Here is a 20,582-nt window from a genome sequence, read left to right on the forward strand (position 1 = left end):
CATGGAGAAGCTTTGGGGAGCATTCACCACAACATCCTTGGCCATAAGTGCATATTGAATGTAGACTTACTATGTGGCCATTTTGGGCTAGTTGAGTTGGGGGATATAGAAGAAATGTAGCCACTTTCCTTAAAGAATATGTCATCTAATGGAGACAAGATTAGTAGTGACCGCTGAGTATTTACTATGTGCCCAATAGTGCTTTACATATGTTATCTTACAACATAATCCTCACAACATCCCAATGAAATGGGTATTATTATTCCCTCCATTGTATAGATGAAGAGACCAAAGTCAAAAGAGTTATGCATCTTGTACAAAATTATTCATCCAGTAAGTGACAAAGCCAAGATGTGAACCATGGTCTTACGTTAGAGTCTATGCATTTAATCACTAAAGTAGAGCCAACCGTAAAATGGGGATAGAAATGGTGTCAACCACAGAGTTGTTAGGAGAATAAATGAGTTAACATATGAAAACAATGAGAGCACCTGGCATGGAGCCAACATTCAAAAATAGCCAGCTATCATCATCTTTAATGTCAGCAGTGTTTTCCTACATCTTAATGCATGAATCCTTTTTACAACATCCTTGACAGGTAGTTCCCAGCTCCTGATTATACATCTCCTCAGGGGCAGGAAGCTCAGTGCTTGAGCAAGCAGCTTCATTGTGCAACAGCTCTTGTTGTTTAAAGGGATTTCCTTTGATCAGCTGAAATAAATCTTCCTATAACTTTTGCCCACTGGCCCTACTTCTGCTATTGATAATAACACAGAATAAGCTGACATCCTCTTCCACTTGACATGACAGAATAAATATGGCAAGAAATAGAGAATCATTTAAGATTTTTGAGCTAGAGAACAACATAAGGAAAGGCGAGTCTAAGGAAGATGTGTCTGATGATATTGAATAAGGAGAGCTGGGTTGGAGAGCAGTGAGAATGGAGATAGGGAGGCCAGTGAGGAGGTTGTGGCAGTGATCCAGGTCATGTGGACCAGCACAAGAGCAATGGCAGTGAGGATGGAGAAGCAGCACAGATAAAGGAAACCTTTCATGGGGAAATTTGACAGGGCTTGGGGACTGGCCAGATGTGGGGGTGGGGAGATAAATAAAAGAAATCTCATTGACGACCCTGAGTTTACAAATCTAGCTGTTCAGAGGAGCCAAGTTTTTTGGGTTTGTTTATTTGTTTGTTTGGGGGTGGGGTGCATTTGGAGGGTGGGGAGATGATGAGTTTGGCTTTGAGTTGACAATTAAATAAGGCGAAAAAATATCCAGTAAGTAGAGATAGGTGACTGGCAAGAGACATCTGGATAAGACATACTAATTTTAAAGTCGTCAGCCAGAAGGGTTGAATAAGATAAACGAACTGTTGATTCAGGGCTTCAAATGGTAAGATGAGAATCTGAATGTGGTCCAGTAGGTAGGGCTGGCCCTATGTGAAACTTTGAAGGACCTGGGATTCTGAAGCCTCTGACTACCCTCCCACTCTCAGCTGTCCCTTTCTTTTCTTTTGATGGTGGCTGCTCCCCTACCACTTAGTTCTCTGATACCATTGTCTCCCTCCACTTGCCCTCCTATTAATATTGTGATGAAGACAAAACTACTCTTAGTGGGTCAAGGTGATCATGTGGCGAGAACATAAATTAAGAGTCAAGAAACCTGGATTTTCATTTCAACTCTCCCGCTCCTCCTTCTGAATCCCAGAAGGGCCCTAAGGGTCCCTACAGCTCAAAAAATCAATGTGTGTCCAACCTGTCTGTGCTGAACACTGTCCCAGTTCATTGCCTCAGTGCTGTGAACCTGTTTCCAGATTCTCCGTTCACCCTAAGGTGCAAAAGACGGAGCACAGCTTAGTGTACCCTAGTGGAAAGAAAGGAGTAGATAATATGTTTGATGGATAATCAAGAAACAATAGTCTTTGGTCTTGGAATGCAGTCTGATTTAGACATCCAAACACATGCCTACTAGTACAACCACTCATTCACCCCCTCCTAAACTCAGCTGGATGGTTCACTGCTGGAGCTGGGTAAGATATGGTGGGGGAAGAAAGCAGTTGCTTTGAATAGGCTTCTCTTAGGGAAAACCTAGAGTTGTCTGTTTGTTGTATATGGTTTATGTGCAAATATATACATAAGTATAAAAAGGTCTGGAGGGTTACATATGGAACAGTTAACAGTTCCCTCTAGGGAGGAGAATAAGATGAGAATGAAGAGGTGAGAGGGAAAGGAGACTCACATTGCACTCTAGATAGTTCAGTGTATGAATTTTTACAATGAGAATGTATCCCTGCATTACTTGTGTAATATACAAAACAATAAAAATGTTTTTCATTGTTTAAAAAAAAGACAACTGCTTATTAAATTTGAGAAGCTGAAAAGTTTAGAGTAGCATTTCTAGCATCACAATGATAAATGACTTCATGTCTCAGGATCCTTGCATTTTTTGAATGGTAGACAATTTCCTCCTCTCTTGTCCCAAGATCATCAGCCTCTCTAGGCTCACAGCCACCTAAGAAATAGAATCAAGAAAAGGGGTATTTAAAAAGAATGCAAAGAAGAAATGGAGTGTTTCAAATGGTCCCAGGAAGGCTGGCTGGTGGGCTACAGTCCCCAAAGTTTAGCCAAGCAGTGTGTCAGGCAGTAAACCAGAGGGCATCCTTAACCTCCTCCCACCATTTGACAAGCAAGCAAGAGAAAATGCGGCTGGTGTGAGTCCACTGCAGAGGTGGGGAGTTCTTTAGTGCAGTAGTGACAATGCCCTGCTTCCCTAGATCTGGCACATTTCAGAAGCTGCTGACGTGTTGAAGCCTGCTAAAACATGATGTGGGAAGAAGAATGAATGTGGGCAAGCTCGGCTAGCCACTCAGAGGGAAATGATCTCATTTCTCCTGCTGGGCAACCCCCAGTTGATGGTAAATGGAATAAGACAGGGTAACATTTAAATTCCATCATTATAGTTTTTTTCTTGAAAGCCACAAGTTTACAGTTGATGGTTTCTGTTGTCTTTTGAGCTCTTTATCATAGCTGTAGCCAGAAGGGGAGAAAGATTCAGAAACACTGTCTTGGCCAGAATTTCATTCTCCTGCTTCTCTTTGGAGATATTTCCATTATTTTTTTTCAGATGCACAGGGACGGCCTTTGGCACTTGTTATGGTCTTATGTGCTGGCTGGTTGGAAGTCATGAATATTGGAGCCTTTAATCCATAATCTCTCCCAGTGCAATTTGTCTATGAGATTCCTTTCCTGTCCTGCCAGAGGGTAGTAGAGTTATAATTCATGATCCTGTGATCTTCAACATGGCTTCTGGCATAGTGAGTAAGTTCTTTGTTCTTTTAGGACAGAACTGTCACTCATCACTAAACAGCCCTTCATTTTTTTCCCGAACACTGACTCATAGAATCATAGATTCTCAGGGATGGAAGGAAGCCGAGAGGTCGTCTCATCCAACCCCTTACTAGTTGACTCCAGGCAGTGCCTAGGCATGGTGAATTACTTCATGCCCCAAATAAGTAATATTTAGTGAAATAAAAAGGGTGATTCGTGAGGGTCAGAGATGAAACACCTCCAAAAGCACTTTAAAGAGATGTGTGTTCTAAAAGGTATGATGTAGGAAAAAGGCATATTAATAACATCTTTGTTTCTGTGAGAATTAATCAGGTACAAACCCAAATCAAAACTGAGAACCTAATTATATAATAGTAGTGATAATAATGATGACGATGATAATAACAACTAAGTAAGAGCAGTTAAAATCAGTTAAGATTTTTCTGAACACTTGCAATGTATCTGGCATGGAGCTAAGTTATTCATGTGAATTATATAATCATCAAATCACTGCTATGGGTCTGATATTATCCTCCATTTTACAGATGAGAAAACTGGAGCTTTGGAAAGGTTGGAGTAGTTTGCCCAAGGTCATATACCTGTCAAGTGGCAGAACTCATACTGGAACCTAGGACCAAGTCTTTATGACCAGGTCATACTACTGTATTATCCTCAAAAGAAGATGGTTACTGTAGAAAATAGTTACCTCCCAGATTTGTCCCCAGCTGCAGGGCTAGTGAGGGGATATGTTTCATAATCTTTTCCCTGGACCCCTTGAGATCCTTCTCAGTTTATAAGCGCTCATCTGAGCTGAAGCAGAAATATTTCTTGCTTCTATCTCATCACACAAAGGATGTTTTGGTTTCATCCAAGAGCAAAGAGAAATGCTTCTCTAAGCTTTGGTTATCCTACTAGTGCACTGGGAGCAGGTGATAGATTTAAGGGGAAAATAATAGCCTATGGTCCTGGGCAGCTGGTTTGGGGGGAATTAAAACCCTACTCTGATTCAAAGAATAAGGATTTTTTCATACAAACTCGCTGCCCAGCTAGTCAAAATCTATAAATCCATCAAGTAGAGTGAAGTTTTTGGCTTAAATTGTCTCAAGGATAAGTTTTCCTATTAAGTGCGTCTTCCTTTGAATACTGCGTTTTAAAAAGCTGAATTGCTGTGCTGTGAGTAAACAGCAAAAGGGGGTAAGAATATCCTAGAAATATATAATGAGAATCACATGTAACAAAGGACCCATGCTTTTGTCTCACATTCATACCTTACCAAGTGCTCTCCCATACTTTATTTGATCGTCACAACAACCCTGTGACGTAGGCAAGACATATTTTATTTTCCTAATTTGGTGAGAAAGAAAACTGAGACACAGAGTTTTAAGAGGATCACTCAAAGTTATATGGTGAAATGACAAAAAAGACAGAATTAGGACCCAAGAATCTTTTTATCTTGTTCTATCCATATTGAATAGTTCCCTGCTGATGGATAGCATGTTTACAATTTTTTAATCATTATAAAATATCTCTAACAATTTTATTATCCTCCTTTAGACTTAAAGATCTTGGTGTTAACAATGTCCTTGTTCTTTAATCTTCCTGGGAAATTAGTGTATGTCAAAGCGTTAGTATATTATGTCTGTGCTGGAATTTCCTGAATCTAATTTTTGAAAATTCATCATATGGTCATTGTCCTCACCAAAGGTTAGCACAGCAATAATCTTTAATGAGTTTGTAAATGTGATTGGTTGTACATTTGGAAAGAGGAGGGGGAAATAATGCTAATTGAATATTAACTACATGCTGGATACTTTATGTGCATTATCTCATTGAATGCTCTCAATACCAGAAAAGGAAAATATCACTATTGTCTTGATTTACATTTAAGAAATTGACTCATAGCGATGTTAAACAACGTGACCAAGTTCCCAGAGATATCAAATGGTGAAGCTAGGACTCAAACTGGTATAGCCTGACTCCAAAGTCCACATTTTTAACAACTGTGCACACTGCTTCCTAGTAGCTGAAGCTAAATAAATACTAATAGCTCATCTTGAGTGTTTATTATCTACCAACCACTGTGCTAATGACTTTGCCTTCCTTATCCCATTAATTGTTAAAACCTATAAAGTAAGTACTAATATTATCCCCAATTTAAAGATGAGAAAACTGAGACTAATGATGTTAAGTAATTTAAGTCACCCAGCTAATAAGGGAAGGAACCGGAATAATTACTATACATCTCTGGTTTTTTGTGTGCCATTTAGACAACATACCCTATAAGTATCAAAAAGAAGTAAAGAATCACTTTGCAGCAATAATTTGAGTTGCCATGTATGTGCACGAAGTCATATATCAAAAACTCAAGGCCCGTGAGAAACATTACTCTTTTATTCTCAAGGTTACTGACCAGTTATGGGGGGTGGGGGCATTTTTGATATGCTAAGAAGCCCTTAGTGAAGACAGACACCATTAAATAAATCAGTAAGGTTAAGAACAGAAGTATCAACTGGGGCACAGTTTATTAATTTGTTGGCCAGTTCATGAACTTGAGCCCTGACATATATAATCTTTTATCTTTTACTTGTTTTGGAAATTTTATAGATGAAAAACATTAAAATAATGATGCGATGAATTGCTATGTAATGACACATGAGCTATGTTGTCAAAATATATAAAAGATTAAGTATATACAGACAGACAGGTGTCAGTTGGGATCCCAACTCTGCTGCTTCCTAGCTGTGTGATCCTGGCCAAGATACTTGACTTCTTTGAGCCTTAGTCCATTTGTCTTTAAAATGAGGCTAATCGTACCTACCTCATAGAGTTGTTGTGGGCCTCTAATGAGTTTAAATATGCAGAGCACCTAGTCCTGTATTTGGCATATAGCAGTAACTCGATATATATATCAGTGCCCTTTGCCTTTCCCTTGAGAATCATTATTTAATATTAACCTCCATACAGCAAGGACTTTTTAAGATCGGAAAAATAAATATTTTTACATGTATTTATTGTTAGTAGTAGTTTCATATTATTTTACCATTTCTACTTTGTTAGGCAGTTGTGGCTACCCCAAATCCTGTGCTTCTTAATAGCATATGCAGAAATTGACTCACACAAAATGGTTTACTTTGTGGCTGACTTAAGATTTGCACAACATTATTGCTACGTTTTAATTTGTTTACTTTTTTTTTCTTTTCATATTGCTTGGCAGAATTGCCTAAATGGCACTCAGAAAACCAAAAATACGTGGGAAAGTAAGTAAGTTATCCAAGCACATGCTGAGAATTGCTTGGCATACTTTACAACAACTGGCAAATTAACCTTCACACACTCTGATAATGCCACAGAGTTAAAGGAGCAACTGTATGTGCCTCCATGCAGCTGTCTAGTTTGCTAATGCATGCTCCTAAAATAAAAATTAAAAAAAGAGCCACACACATACTAATTGTCTTTTTCCTTCCAACAATCCAGCTACTCAGTCCTTCTTCTTGAAGCCCATTTTCATAAACACTGTGTTGACCAAGAAACGTCTGGAGATGGGAGGAGGGAGAAAGCTTGTATTGTTTATTGAATATCAGAGGACGTCTCCTTCATGCGACCTAAGGCATGTGTGAGTGCTATCATAAGAGCCACATTTTAAAGAGGTGAAGTCATTGCATACGCCGCCTTAGAAGAGTATGCTGGTGCCAAAGACTATCCTCAACAGCGTTTCCAGATTTGCTTTTTTAAAAATCCAGAGATTTTTTTTTAAACACATAAATCAAAAGTGAACAAGGCAAAGGTTCAGCAGTTCACTTCCATGCGTTGCTACCCTTCATCGTGGAACTCAATTTCTTAGCCAGGTTGCCTTTCAGGGCTAAAAGAAGGGAAAACAAAGATGGGGGGAGGCAGATAGGGCCAAGAATCCAATTAAGAGATGAGCTGCATGAAGGTATAATCATCAGTAATCCTAAACAAGAGAAAGCAGAGGGGAAGGAAAGTTACTTATAATCAGAGAAAGTAGAGAAGAAGAAAAGTTCCTAAAATTGGTATACAGCAAAAAAATTGTAACTTCCATTTTACTGATGAATGTCCTTTAGTCTGGAATTAGAATTCTATAAGGTCAAACAAAGAGCCACAGTTAATTCCCTGGGAGACTCCAATTTCAACTTGGATTGGCTTTAACAATAAAAAAAATTGTGCAAATTCAGAAAGCAGCACACAAAAAAATTAAAGAATGCAAAAGCCTCTCCTAGATGAGCATGTAGCCTTGCATAGAGGGAAGATGAAAATCTTTTCATGCAATTACCCTTTACTCCAAATTCTACTAATCCTGACCTTCCCTGTTTTGTAAAACATCAAATGCAGATGAAATGAAAACAAAATCACTGGGCATTGGAGTTTAGCGAAAGGAAAGGCTAACCAGGAATGCTTTTCAGTGGCAGGAACTGTTCAGGTGAATATGGTGCTTAGCAATTATTCAGATAAGAAAGTGGCGGTAAGCTTTCTCTCTTACCATGAGTCTGTGTGCACACTTTGTTCTCTGAGGAAAAAAATCTGTACATATTGAAAAAAGGACATGTACTTACGTTGGACTTAGTGGGAATCTGGCCGACAGAGGTCTGTTCCTTTCTGAGAATATGAACAATTCCCAGTGAGGAAAGTATATAAACACTTACACACATACAGGCATCATGCCCACTCTCTCTCCTGGCCTGCACCTTTTGTCTCCAAATCTAAGAGACCACACACCATTTTCCTTTCATAGGCCTTTATTTGACACTCTTAGGCGTTTTAGGTTTATCCTGGCAAAGGCCATATTTAATATTCTAGATTAAAATCAGAGAATGTTGGAGCTGGAAGTTATATATATGTAGTTCAGCCAGTCAGCTATTGGCCTAAAACCACTTATGCCCCCAGTCCCTCAAAGGCTCATCCTTTAAATGATAGGCAACGTTGACACAATTAAAATAGTTTAATTGGCAAATCAAATTTCCTTCCTCTTTTCAGAAAAAAAAATCTATTATGTAAAGTGAGGTTGGACTCTACACAGTATTTGTGCCTTAACTATAATCTAGCCAATTCATTTTAGTAATCATTCATGAAAATATATCATTCTAAGTTCTCCTAGGCATTTAGAGGTGAATTGAAAGTACTTATTTCTTAATTTGTCCCCCCTCTATTTCTTATGATCCTCTCTACTTCTCAAACATATATACCTGAGAAAGAGAAAGGGAAATCAGAAAGAAAAGAAAAATAGATGTTAGGAGAGGCTGAAGGTGGCAACTGGAAGTTTCCTGGAAAGAATGAAAGTGAAAGGGGCCGAGACGCCCTTGAAATATTCTTTCTCGGCAAACAAAATCAGAGAATAGATGCTGCAGACTTGAAAATGGATAAACAATGTTTGTGCCTCCATCTCTATCTCTTCACAATCCCCTAAAGGTTGAATTGTACTGCACATTAAGGATATCTAGTTGTGTTTCAGTTACAATATATTTCCTTTGATGCCAATCTTCCTAGTGTCTGAATTTCCCCAGATTAAGAGTGAGAACTGGGATTGACCCAAACAACAGTGCAGAACTCATAACACTCAGCGGAGTTCAAGGCTGTTTCTAGGGATGAAAAGGTGGAAAAACACATCAACACAATTTAGGGTAAAACAAAATACAGTGATATCCCACTTATCCAATCATCTAGCATAAAGCCATATACAGAAAGGCCTATAATTTCTTTCGGTAGTAAAAACCCTCCACTGCTAGATGATTGTGCTAAAAGTAAAAAAGCAGATTGAGAGGGATACATCCAGGCATGAAAGTGAATGCTAATAGTGGAAGAGGAAAATGTGCAAATACCAAGGTCCAAGCTTAGCACACTGGTTAACTACGGAGAGGAGCAGCAGCTGGTTAGTCCTCCAGAGCCCCAGGGCATCACCATGTAACACGCGGTGTGATAATTACATTTAGAATGCTGCTTCCGCCTCCTCAGGTATCATACTTACTCCTGGGCAATTACCATCCTGCTGTTGTGAGCTCTCCCCTCTACTGGCTCCAAGTTTCAAGGGAGTATATGAAATGAAACATCTTCCTTTCGCTAAGGCCAATGTTCACTGTAAGGCAGTTTTCTATTACTGCCTCACCATTCAAAAATGAGTTAGGTCCCTCCTTCCATGTTCTCATCGCACCCTGAAGGTTCATTCAAAGCAATTATCAAAATTATAATTAAATAAGTGTTTGTGTCATTATTTCATTAATGCATATGTTCATTTATTTGGCACATGTTTGTTGATCATCTGCTCTGAGCCGTGCACTGTGCTGGGCCCTGAGCTACAACAGTGAGCTCAGCAGACATGGGCCCTGCTCTCATGAAGCATCAGAGGATACCGCAACTAATTGCGCAATTCATTACTTAGGCACATTGATTTCATGACAATCTCCTCTGCAAGACTATAAACACAATGAGCCGGGAGACTCTTCTGTCTTGCTCAGTCTTAGAGGGTTCTCAGTGGGAACCAGCTTAGGAAGCTTTTGCTTTGGCTGAAAGCATCTCTTGGGCTTCTGAGGTAGGCGGTGAAGCTGTTCCTGTAAGTTCTCAGAAGACAACACACAGGCTCCCCTCTGCCCAAAGGAGTCAGCTTCCCGAGTTCTAGAGGTCCAGTGGGTTAGGACCTTAAGCTAGGTCAGTCACTGGGGGTTCCGACAAGTGGAACCGTGCTTGGAATTAGGGATTTACTGGGCGCTGACTTTGCTGCACTTCTAAATTCTCAAGATGGACCCAGAGGTCCAGAGGACTTAACAACAGCAGTTTTGCGGTATTTCAGGGCCTCAGGTCAAAAAGAGGACAGCTTCAACAGCTACACATGAAGAATTCAGTAAGAATGAGTGTGGGCACCCAAGAAAAGGAAAAGAAGTTTGGATAAATCCCTGGGCATGTTGAGGCTTGGATTCTGAGGCTCCCCAGGAGTGGCTTTCTTCTCTTGGCAACTTATTTCTTATCTAGCAGTAGGTCAAGAGGGGAACAGTTGACTGCATGCCATCAATCTTCATTAATTTAATAAAATTCTCACTGGCATTTTTGTTCATCCAAAAACGATTCCTGGTTTCAATCGCAGGTAAGCTTAAACTTGTAATAAGACTATTAGTAGCTGCTCTGGGATGTGATGGAAAGTTCCAGGACCATGAGCAGTCCATTTACATCCTGGACAGGGGTAGTTCTCAGGCTACATATGGATTTTTTTTTAAATTCAAGAATAGTTCGGGGCCGCCCCAGTGGCATAGCGGTTAACTGTGCACACTCCACTTCGGCGGCCCGAGGGTTCGCGGGTTCAGATCCCCGGTGCACCAATGCACCGCTTGTCAAGCCATGCTGCGGCAGCGTCCCATATAAAGTAGAGGAAGATGGGCACAGATGTTAGCCCAGGGCCGATCTTTCTCAGCAAAAAGAGGAGGATTGGCATCGGATGTTAGCTCAGGGCTGATCTTCCTCACAAAAAAAAAAGAAGGAATAGTTCATTTTCTATTATTATAAAATACATATTCCTATAGAAAATCTGTGAAATATCAAAAAAAAAAAAAAAAAAACCATGAGAAAGAAAACAAAAGTCCTACCTCCCAGAGATAATCACTATTAACATCTCAGTATATATCCTTCCAAACACTTTCCCTATGTGCAGCAGGGTCAAACCCAAGGTCCACGTAACTTTTCTCTTGCCAGGACGCTCATCTAGAGTTTCCCTGACTCAACATCCCTTTGGAGCCCTGAGAACCAGACTTCAAATGAAAGAGCTGGGCTGGAGATATTAATTTGGGAGTCACCAGCTCAAGGTGGTAGCAGAGGCAGTAGGAAGCAATACTATCTACTGTTTATCAACAGCTTGGTATGTGTCAGGTGCTGTGCTAAAGTGACATTACATACATTCTCTCTAATCCTCACAAGAACCTTTTGAATCTGTATTATCTCCATTTTACAAATGAGGAAATAAAATTCAGAAAAAAAAATAGATGATGTATTAGTTTTCTAATGCTCCTGCAAAAAATTACCACAAACCAGGTGGCTTTAAAGGTCAAAAATGTATTAGCTCAGAGTTCTGTAGGTTGGAAGTCTGGGCACAGCATGGTTCACCTGGTTCTCTGCTTAAGAGTCTCATGAGGCTGGAATTAAGGTGTTGGCTGGGCTACGTTCCTTTCTGGAGGCCATGGGGGTGAATCTGCTTCCAAGCTCATTCAGGATGTTGGCAGAATTTCATTCCTTCTGATTGTAGGACTGAGGTCCCATTTTCTTTGCTGGCTGTCAGCTGAGGGCTATTCTCAACTTCTAGAGGCTGCCCTTCCTCCATTTTCTTTTCTTTTTTTTTTTGTTTGTTTGTGAGGAAGATCAGCCCTGAGCTAACATCTGCCAATCCTCCTCTTTTTGCTAAGGAAGACTGGCCCTGGGCTAACATCCTTGCCCATGTTCCTCCACTTTATATGGGACGCTGCCACAGCATGGCTTGACAAGCGGTGTGTCGGTGCCCGCCCGGGATCCAAACCCCGGCCGCCAGCAGCGGAGCGCGCGCACTTAACCGCTACACCACTGAGCTGGCCCCATCCCTCCATTTTCAAAAGCAACAATTGTGGATGGAGTCCTTCTCATACTTTGGATCTCTCTGACCTCCCCTCTGCCTTATCTCTCCTATGCTGTCCTCCTTCTTTAAACCTCCTAACTGAGGTATGATTGACATATAGAAAACTGTACAAATTTAATGTATACAACTTGATGAGTTTGGGGATAAGTATACACCCGTGAACCATCACCACCATCCAGGCCCTAGACATACCCATCATTTCTCAAAGTTTCCTCGAGATCATCCTATTTTAAGGTCAACTGATTAGCAATTTTAGTTACACCTGCACAGTCCCTACACAGCTGTACCAAGAATAGCATTTGGTTAAATAACCAAGAGATGGGAATCTTGGGGAAACATCTTCAGAATTTTGCCTACCATAAGTGAATTTTCCCAAAGCCACACAACTAATCAAGTGGTAGACCCGGGATTAGAATGCAGGCTTTCTGGATTCAAAAGAGTTTGCTATGTGTAACTCCTAATTCTTATTACTAAATTAATTAATAAAAAGGAAACTGGATGACATTTCAAGAAAGACTATATAGAGAAAGAGCAGAGGGCCAGGATAAGGTGTTGGGAACATCTGGCAGAAGGCTTTGTGGAAAGTAAGTTCAAAAAATATCTGTTAAGTAAGTTATTTTACTCAGCTATACAGCACATATTGGAGCCCGTCCCCTAGGCCATCACCCCTAAGTGTTTTGTTAAAACCAGGAGAGTTTTGGAATAGTAAAAAGCTGCTCATAGAAACAGAGAGTAGACTGGTGGTTGCCAAGGGCTAGGGGGTGGGGGGAAATTGGGAGAGGTTGGTCAAAGGGTACCAACTTCTAGTTAGAAGATGAATAAGTTCTGGGGATCCAATATACAGCATGGTGACTATAGTTAATAATGCTGTATTATATGCTTGAAAGTTGCTAATAGAGTAGATAAATGTTTTCACCACAAAAAAGAAATGGTATTCAGGTGATGTGATGGAGGTGTTAGCTAATGAATGCTATGGTGGTAATCATTTTGCAATATATAAGTGTGTCAAATCAACACATTGTACACCTTAAACTTACATAACGTTCTGTTTCAATTATATTTCCATAAACCTGGAAAAAAGATCCTGAATATTCTTGACCATTTACACTTCCCAATAAAATTTAGAGTCTGTTTACCAATTAAAAAAAAACAGAATAGTTTTAAATCATAATATTCTACAAGTCATCAGCATGAAAACTAGCTTTAAAAATGAAATCATTCTAAATTATTTATCTTATACATGCGTATGGCTCCAGTCAGGCATGTTTCTGTCCTTGCAGTCTCCCAAGTAACAGCAAATGATTCTGTCAGCACCTGGGACAAGCAGGGTGTCACTGTTGCATCTCCATCTGCCCTGGGGCTGCGGGAGCTATCTATGGTGGTGAGGGGCCCTCTCTGCCTCCATCTGGCTTTGGGGAAAAGCTTGTCACTTTTGATCAGATTAAGATTTCATCAAATGCCTAGGTATTTGTGAGATATGCTTTGGGTTAGCCTTTTGACCTCTGATTTGGGATGTGTTGGAATCTGACTCAAGCCTGTAGATGGTGAAGAAAGGGCAAGGTGAAGGCGAGCAGATACCACGGGCAAAAGAGAGTCAAGCACTGGAGGTGGGAAATTAGCATAGGCTCAGAGAAAGTGGAGGATTTTTCTCTTACTTTGGAATAAAAAACAATTAAAACTCCTCTAATAAATTCAGTCTCTTCCTTTGCCTCCTTTATACCACCACTTTCCCAACTCTGAACTCTACCCCCGACGCGTTCACATGTACACATATACTCATACGCACATACGCACACAAAAGAACGCAGGACTAAGCTCACTGAGAGTAAGGAAAAGGAGGAGTTTAGAACTAAAATGCTGTTGAAGACCCTTTGAGGGACCCTGAGACAAGCCCTAAAGGCAGCCCAGTAGGCAATGGAACCATGTCCAGTCTCTTTCATCCAGGAGAAATGACTGAGCACCACGGGGTTTGTGTTGTAAGGTCAAAGTCTGTGCATGCCCATAATCCTGGTGACTTCAATATGGCCATTTGCTCAGACCTATAAATCCTTTATTTCCCTAAGAAATTCCATCAGTTAAAAAGTCAAATAGTTGGCCCTTATTAGATCCAGACCTTCATCTATATTTTCAAGGACCCGTCTGCATTTTTGGGTTTAGTTTGCTAAGACCTGGTCTGACTTCAAATAGGAATAAAAGGGATATAAACATGGGAAACAGTTCATTAATTCATATTCTGCCCCTGTTTATAGGGTGGATGGGGATAACTACATAGCACAATTCTTTAAAGCGACTGATTCTCTGAGACAAGTGAATCTAAATTATAGTTCCCTTTCTCATCTCTGGGAAACTTATAGTACAGGACAATTCAACCAGTGTTTATAGGATGCCTAGCACAGTGTCCCCATGTCTATCATTTAGATACCTCAAAAGTAGGTGCTTAATTATTGTTTGACTCAAGCTTCTATTAGCTAATATCATCAGTCAAAAAGACAAATGATTAGAAAATGTCTTCATTTCTTTGGTTGGCATCTGAAGGGTTTGGAAAAGAATCAAGATTCATTCCCATAAATGGATATATCTGCTAATCAGGGTTCTGGAGTGAAAAAAAAAAAAGTTGGAGCTTAGGCCAGATTAAGAAATACGTGAAGCTTGTTTTACTTCCCTTGATTGTCTAGTGTTAGTCTTATGCTGCTCACTCCCCCACCGTTTAGTGCATGAGGAACAATATTAATGCACTCCTCTCTGCCAAGTTGGATGGGTGGGGCAATAGACAAAAAAGTAAACCTTGAAAATTGAAACTCAGTAATTGATTCATAATGGGTGACCTCGGCCTCCTTGGGAGGGGCTGTCTTTGGGAGAAGGCTTGTAAATGTGTCATAGGAAAGGTGTGACTTGCATCTTGTCGTAAGACTTGAGTCTTCCTCAAAGTCAGTCAAAAAACAAGGGTGACTGGAATGTGACAAGTGTGAAAAATTGTAATCCGTTCAACCGCATTGAACCTTCCCTGGCATGACATGAGGTCATGGTGAAAAATATAAAAGGGGAATGGGGATAAAAAACAGAATGAAAAAAGGGGGGGAAATGGGAATAAAAATATGGGAATAATTTGTCAGTTTTCAGAGAAGAGTGGGCTCTGGCCCTTTCTATGAGTTAGAGAGAAAATCGCCCCACAGTAGAGATGGATATTCATCTAGCTCTGCTTATTTGCTGAAAATAAAACTATAGAACTCAAAACACCCCCTCTCTTTGTTCAAACTCTATGCTGAACAAGCAACCTTCCCATCTATAATTTGGTTCTCTGAGTGACATGCCGATCCACAGGGAAAGCCCTGAGCAAACGACAAATTTGCATTATCCCACTAGATCCAGCTGTAAATTAATAAATGATTCCCTGGTTTATATGACAGTCTTTTACAAGTGTAGTTAGTATAAAGCAGTCCTCTAGGACTTGACTACTTTGGGAGCACTAAATAAACTGAGTTTCTGGATCTGCAAAGCTGAGGATCTGACCTTGAACCCATGAGGAATTTGCAATCAGCCTGCCTACTGAGTTTTGATAATTTCGGCATATTAAGCATGCTCGTTGTTATTCTCTAGCTCTCACATGGCCTGCAGGTCAGATTTACTTCTGCTAGAAATAAATATGCAAAAAAACCCAAGAAAGTGGAAGGAAAGTAATGTAAGCAGAAAGAGAAGTAATGTAAGCAGAAAGAGAAAGGGCTTTAATCTCATAAGACCTGAATTGGGACCCACATTCCTCCTCTCCATTTTCTCATTTGAAAATGGGGTTAATAATACCCACTTCTGGAAGGTTTCTTGTGAGAGTAAATGAGATTATATGTATATAAAGTGTCTGGCAAATGGAGGGTGTTCAATAAGATATAAGTTGTGTTACTGCCATCCCAGGCTGAATTTATATTTTAAACATACCTTAGACTTAACCCAAAGGCGTAAATGTCTTGCGGAGTCATTTCAGACCTCAGCTAGGAAGTAAAAGAATTTGAGGCACTCAGGCCCCATCAGGATCTTTGGAAATTACACTCCAGTGGCCCCCAAAACTAGATTTTCCAGTTGTCTACTAAACTCATTCAGGGAGCATGGCATAAGTTTTGTATAAATGAGTGGTTCCTAGAGATATGGTACTCCCAACAAACTGTCACAAGGTACTTTCTATTTTCATCCAGGGAAAGCTTGCTGAGAAGCAACACAAATAATAACAGCTAACATTTCTTCAGCACTTACTTTTTGCTTGAGACTGGTTAACAAAAGTATTTCTGTAACTCTTTTCATATGCATTTGTTTTATTTCACCAAGAACATCCTAAGCTCCTTGAGGACTTTGTGTCCCCCTCATTGCCTAGTACCGGTGTAGGGTGTAATGGAAGAACAAAGGCTGTGGATGATGACGCTGAACTACTAACATTTACTGATTTGTTACCATGAACCAGGCAATATACTAAAGTGCTTGTACGTGCTTTATCTCATTAAATACAGTTGATAACCTGATGAATTAGGTACTACTATTACCCCATTTTACAGATGGAGGCATTGGGGCTTGCCGGTGAGGTCACTTGCTCAAGGTCACAGCAGTAAGTGGCTGAGTATGGATTCAATCCAGGTCGGTGATCCCAAAAACCATTCTACTGCCACCCTACTGCCTCCAATACCGGCTTTACCATTTATCTCAGGCAAGCTACTTAATGTTTTTAAGGTACATCTGTAAAACTGAAATAATGATTCCCACTCTCACTGAAACAAAACGTTGTGAATTCATCATTTTGACCCTGAGAACGATGAAGCCCTAAATAAAGATTGCTCCTGAAAGTAGTCCTGGAATATCTAATTTTGTAATTTCTCATGAGTAAAATAACAAATAAGTGTAAAACTTTCCTGTTTTTATCCAATTCATAATAAATATTACTGGTAAAAATCAGCACAAAATAAAGCTGAAAAAGGTGATAACTGTATTTTATTAAAAATTATTATAGATGAAAAATTAAGAATATCTTTTCAGTGAGAAAACTGCAAAAATTGACCAGATAAATTAGCATTGGTAGAACTTATCAAGACAAAGGAAACAAAATGGAAAATGGATAAAAACACACTAAGAAAAATGTCATTAACTGCAAATGTAATAGGGAATGAAATCTTGCAAAATATAGATCTATAAAATATGACCCAAGCAAATTGAACTCTGTAGAAATAATGGCCACAAAAGTAAAACTATATATATAAATAACTTTCATTATAACTTCTGTGAATAAATAGATTCTGATAAAATAATTTAAGCAAATTAAAAGTGAAAATGGAAAAATTTTACATATTTTAAGTTTAGTGCACTGAAAAATTGATAAAAGAAATAGAAGGGCTTAGTGGTGTTCTCTCCAGAAAATACTTTAATGAAGAAAATTCATCAATGTTATTATAATTAAGAATCATTATAGCAAAATGTTTTGAAAAGTGTGGGCTCTGGAGCCAGACTACCTGGGTTTGAATTCCAGCTCCACCACTTAGTTGACTATAATCTTCAGTCAGTAGCTTAACCTCTCTGTACCTCAATGACCCTACCTACGGGATAAAAATAGTATTCACCTCATTAGGTTCTTGTGAGGAGTAAAGAAGATAGTATATATAAAACACTTGGAAGAGTGCCAGGCACATAGTAAGTGCTATATAAGCATTAGCTACGTGTAAATCTTTCCTTTCTCATCAATCAATTCCGGGGCCCTGTGTTGCTTAACATTGGGTCATAATCATTGCTGGACAGGGTGCTATAGAGTCATTATGATATGCCTGCAGTTGAAAGAACTGATGTGCTATCAATGACCAAAAGTCTCAGGCTAGGTAAACAAGTTTCAGGTTGCTTCAATTGCCAGAACTTGATTGTTTTGCAATGATTATAGAAAAGGAAGTTGGTAGTTTTTCAAAAGAGTTTCCTGCATTGCTTAAATGTAGACTATTTTGTTTTCTATTGTTGAGGAGGTGTGTGGATAGTGTTTGTAGATAGGAATTGGTCTTCATTAAAAAATGTATATGATTTAGACGCATATATTCAGGCTATAAAGTTGCCCTTTGATTCAAAGATGCTGAGTCTGGACACATTCTGACTAGGTATTTCTGTATTCTGCTCATCTTGATCCCTTTGTTCTAGACAAAAAGTATGTGTCCCCCTCAATAATGCATTCTGGTGTTTAACGCTAATTTTGTAGCAATGTTAAGGCCTGGGTGTGGTGGAAGGAGGAAAATCCAGGAAAAAAGTGAGTTGGAGAACATCTTCCCTTCACCACTAGTTTTTTGTTTATAATCCCATAATGAAAAATTTCAGATTTTTCCATTTTCCCCATCCCAGAACATTTTCTTGCCTTGCATATGCTTGTCACCCTCGCTTTCCCCATTTCCCTCTTTACTGCCCAGTTTTCAGGCTCAGTTATTTTCCATCTCCTACCTCCTTTACTAATCAAGATGCTCTCTTCTCTGAATTCACGTTGCATTCCTGATCATGACCATGGAACTTTAGTCCTCGTTATTTGTATTGGTCTTTGTGTCATGTGTTCTTTTCATCCAGTGTTTTCAACCACAGCTGCCCACTGGAATTACCTGGGGAGCTTTAAAAATGCTGATACCTAGGCCTCACCCCAGACGTTCTTATTTAGTTGGTCTTAGCTGCAGCCTGGAGATGGGGATTTTTAAAAGCTCCCCAGGAGATCTTAATGTGCAGCCAGGTTTGAGAACCACAATTTTACCCCATCATGAAGGTAAGCTCCTTTATAATAGAGAGTGTTTTCCATTAGCAGCCCTCAAACTTGTTCAGATGCTGGTATACCTGCAAGTTATGGTGCTCTTTGAAGAATTCTATAAAATATTGATGTATTTGATTGATTCATATAAATGAAGAACAATTTTAGTGGCAAAGAAATTGCTGTGGTTTGAGTATAAAATATAAAAGCATAGCCCTGAGCACATATAACCAAAACAAGCTTTTAACCTAAACATGATTGGCTGATTCCCAGTTTCCCCCTAATATTCTTCGGCTTCCTGTTCTGTCATCTGTTAGTGTTCACTAACAGTCTAGCAGTAACAGGTATCAAAGTTTTAAACAAAAATTACAAGCCAAAAAAAAAAAGTGGTTGAATTCCATCTTTTTGCTTTCTTTTTCTTGCAAAGTGAGAAAAGCCTGTTACTAGGTTTTTAGTCTTGGAATACTTCCATTCAGGTTGCAGAACACCCAACACAATAATAACTGCTGACATTTATTAAACTCATTACATAGCAGATGCTCTGCTTTATATATGCCATTTATAACTTACATACTTTATATATTTTTAAAGTATATAAATTATCATTTTGTAATAATTGTTTTTGTTGAAAAGGGATGAATGCTATACAAAAGGTATTTTATTTAGAAATAACTTGTCTGAAGTAGCCCCTTAGATATCTTTAAAAATGAATTTGTATTATATTAATAACAATGGCATATACATGAATTTGCAAATGGTAGTAGTTATACATGTAAGTTATTATTTATTTAAATAAAATTTTTGAAGCCCTAGAAATAACTCCACAGTTGGTTAGCAGTGTGAGGCCTGTAGATTGTAAACTAAACATTGAACTGCAAATTTGGAGTCTGTGGGAGGCAGAATAATGGCCCCTAAAATATCCAGGTTCTAATCTCTGTAACCTGTGAAGGTAACCTTATATGGCATAAGAGACTGTGCAGGTGTGATTAAATTAAGGATCTTGAGATGAGGAGATTAGACTGGATTATCCAGATGGACCCTATATGCAACCACTTGTATCCTTACAAAAGAGAAACAAAAGGAGATTTGACACAGAAAAAAAAAAGGCAATGTGACAACCTCAGCAGTGGGGGGAGAGGGGAAGGAAGGGGGGGGAAAGGGGTGGAGAGAGAGAAAGAGAGAGAGAGAGAGAAAGTAGAAGATGCTATGCCTCAGTCATTGTAGATGGAAGAAGGGGACACAAGCCAAGGAATGCAGCTCTAGAAGCTGGAAAAGGCAAGAAAACAGATTCTCCTCCTAGAGTTTCCGGGGAGCACGGCCCTGCCAATGCCTTAATTTCAGCCCAGTGAAACTGATTTTGGATTTCTGGCTTCCAAAACTGTAAGAGAATAAATGTGCATTGTTTTAAGCCACCAAGTTTGTGATAATTTGTTACAGCTGTCATAGGAAATTAATACAGGGTTGTTCCCCACTTACATATTGTCAGCAAAAATGAAGGTTGTGATTTTAGGTATAGGCCATTACTACACTTAAAAAAAAAGTAGAGGGACACTTCAAAACCAAGGAAATATTGACTGAACCTATTGCTTTGGTTTTAAATTAAAGTGGTATGCAGTGGAAAACTAGGCTTATTGCTAATATATAAACTACTTTAATTGAACAGTCTTTGAAGAAATTTGGCTCTAGTTGGGATAGTGTCCACCCAGCCTGAGATGTGCCAAACCAACCCCATCTGTATGGTTTACATCAGGAAGTATGCTTTTTTTAAAGGATGTTTTGGAAAAAGATAACTAAAATCCTTACATGGTAGTTAAATTTCAACTTGAAATTCTTTATAAAAAATTAGAAAGCAATAAATGATATACGGATTATCAGTTGTGTTAAATTAACTAAACAAGGAGGCCATTAGACTGAGGTG

At 39.2% G+C, this 20,582-nt stretch overlaps 1 long non-coding RNA gene across 1 annotated transcript in view; it reads right to left on the minus strand.

Moving 5' to 3' along the window:
* Window positions 1–2,198: 2,198 nt before the first annotated feature.
* LOC131401353 (uncharacterized) overlaps window positions 2,199–20,582 on the minus strand; it is a 44,158-nt gene continuing 25,774 nt past the window's right edge. The window contains exon 3 of the long non-coding RNA XR_009217660.1: window positions 2,199–2,511. This is a non-coding gene — a long non-coding RNA (uncharacterized LOC131401353). The remainder of the gene's footprint in view (window positions 2,512–20,582) is intronic.

This window comes from Diceros bicornis, chromosome X (genome assembly GCF_020826845.1).
Source record: "Diceros bicornis minor isolate mBicDic1 chromosome X, mDicBic1.mat.cur, whole genome shotgun sequence".
Classification (NCBI taxonomy): domain Eukaryota; kingdom Metazoa; phylum Chordata; class Mammalia; order Perissodactyla; family Rhinocerotidae; genus Diceros; species Diceros bicornis.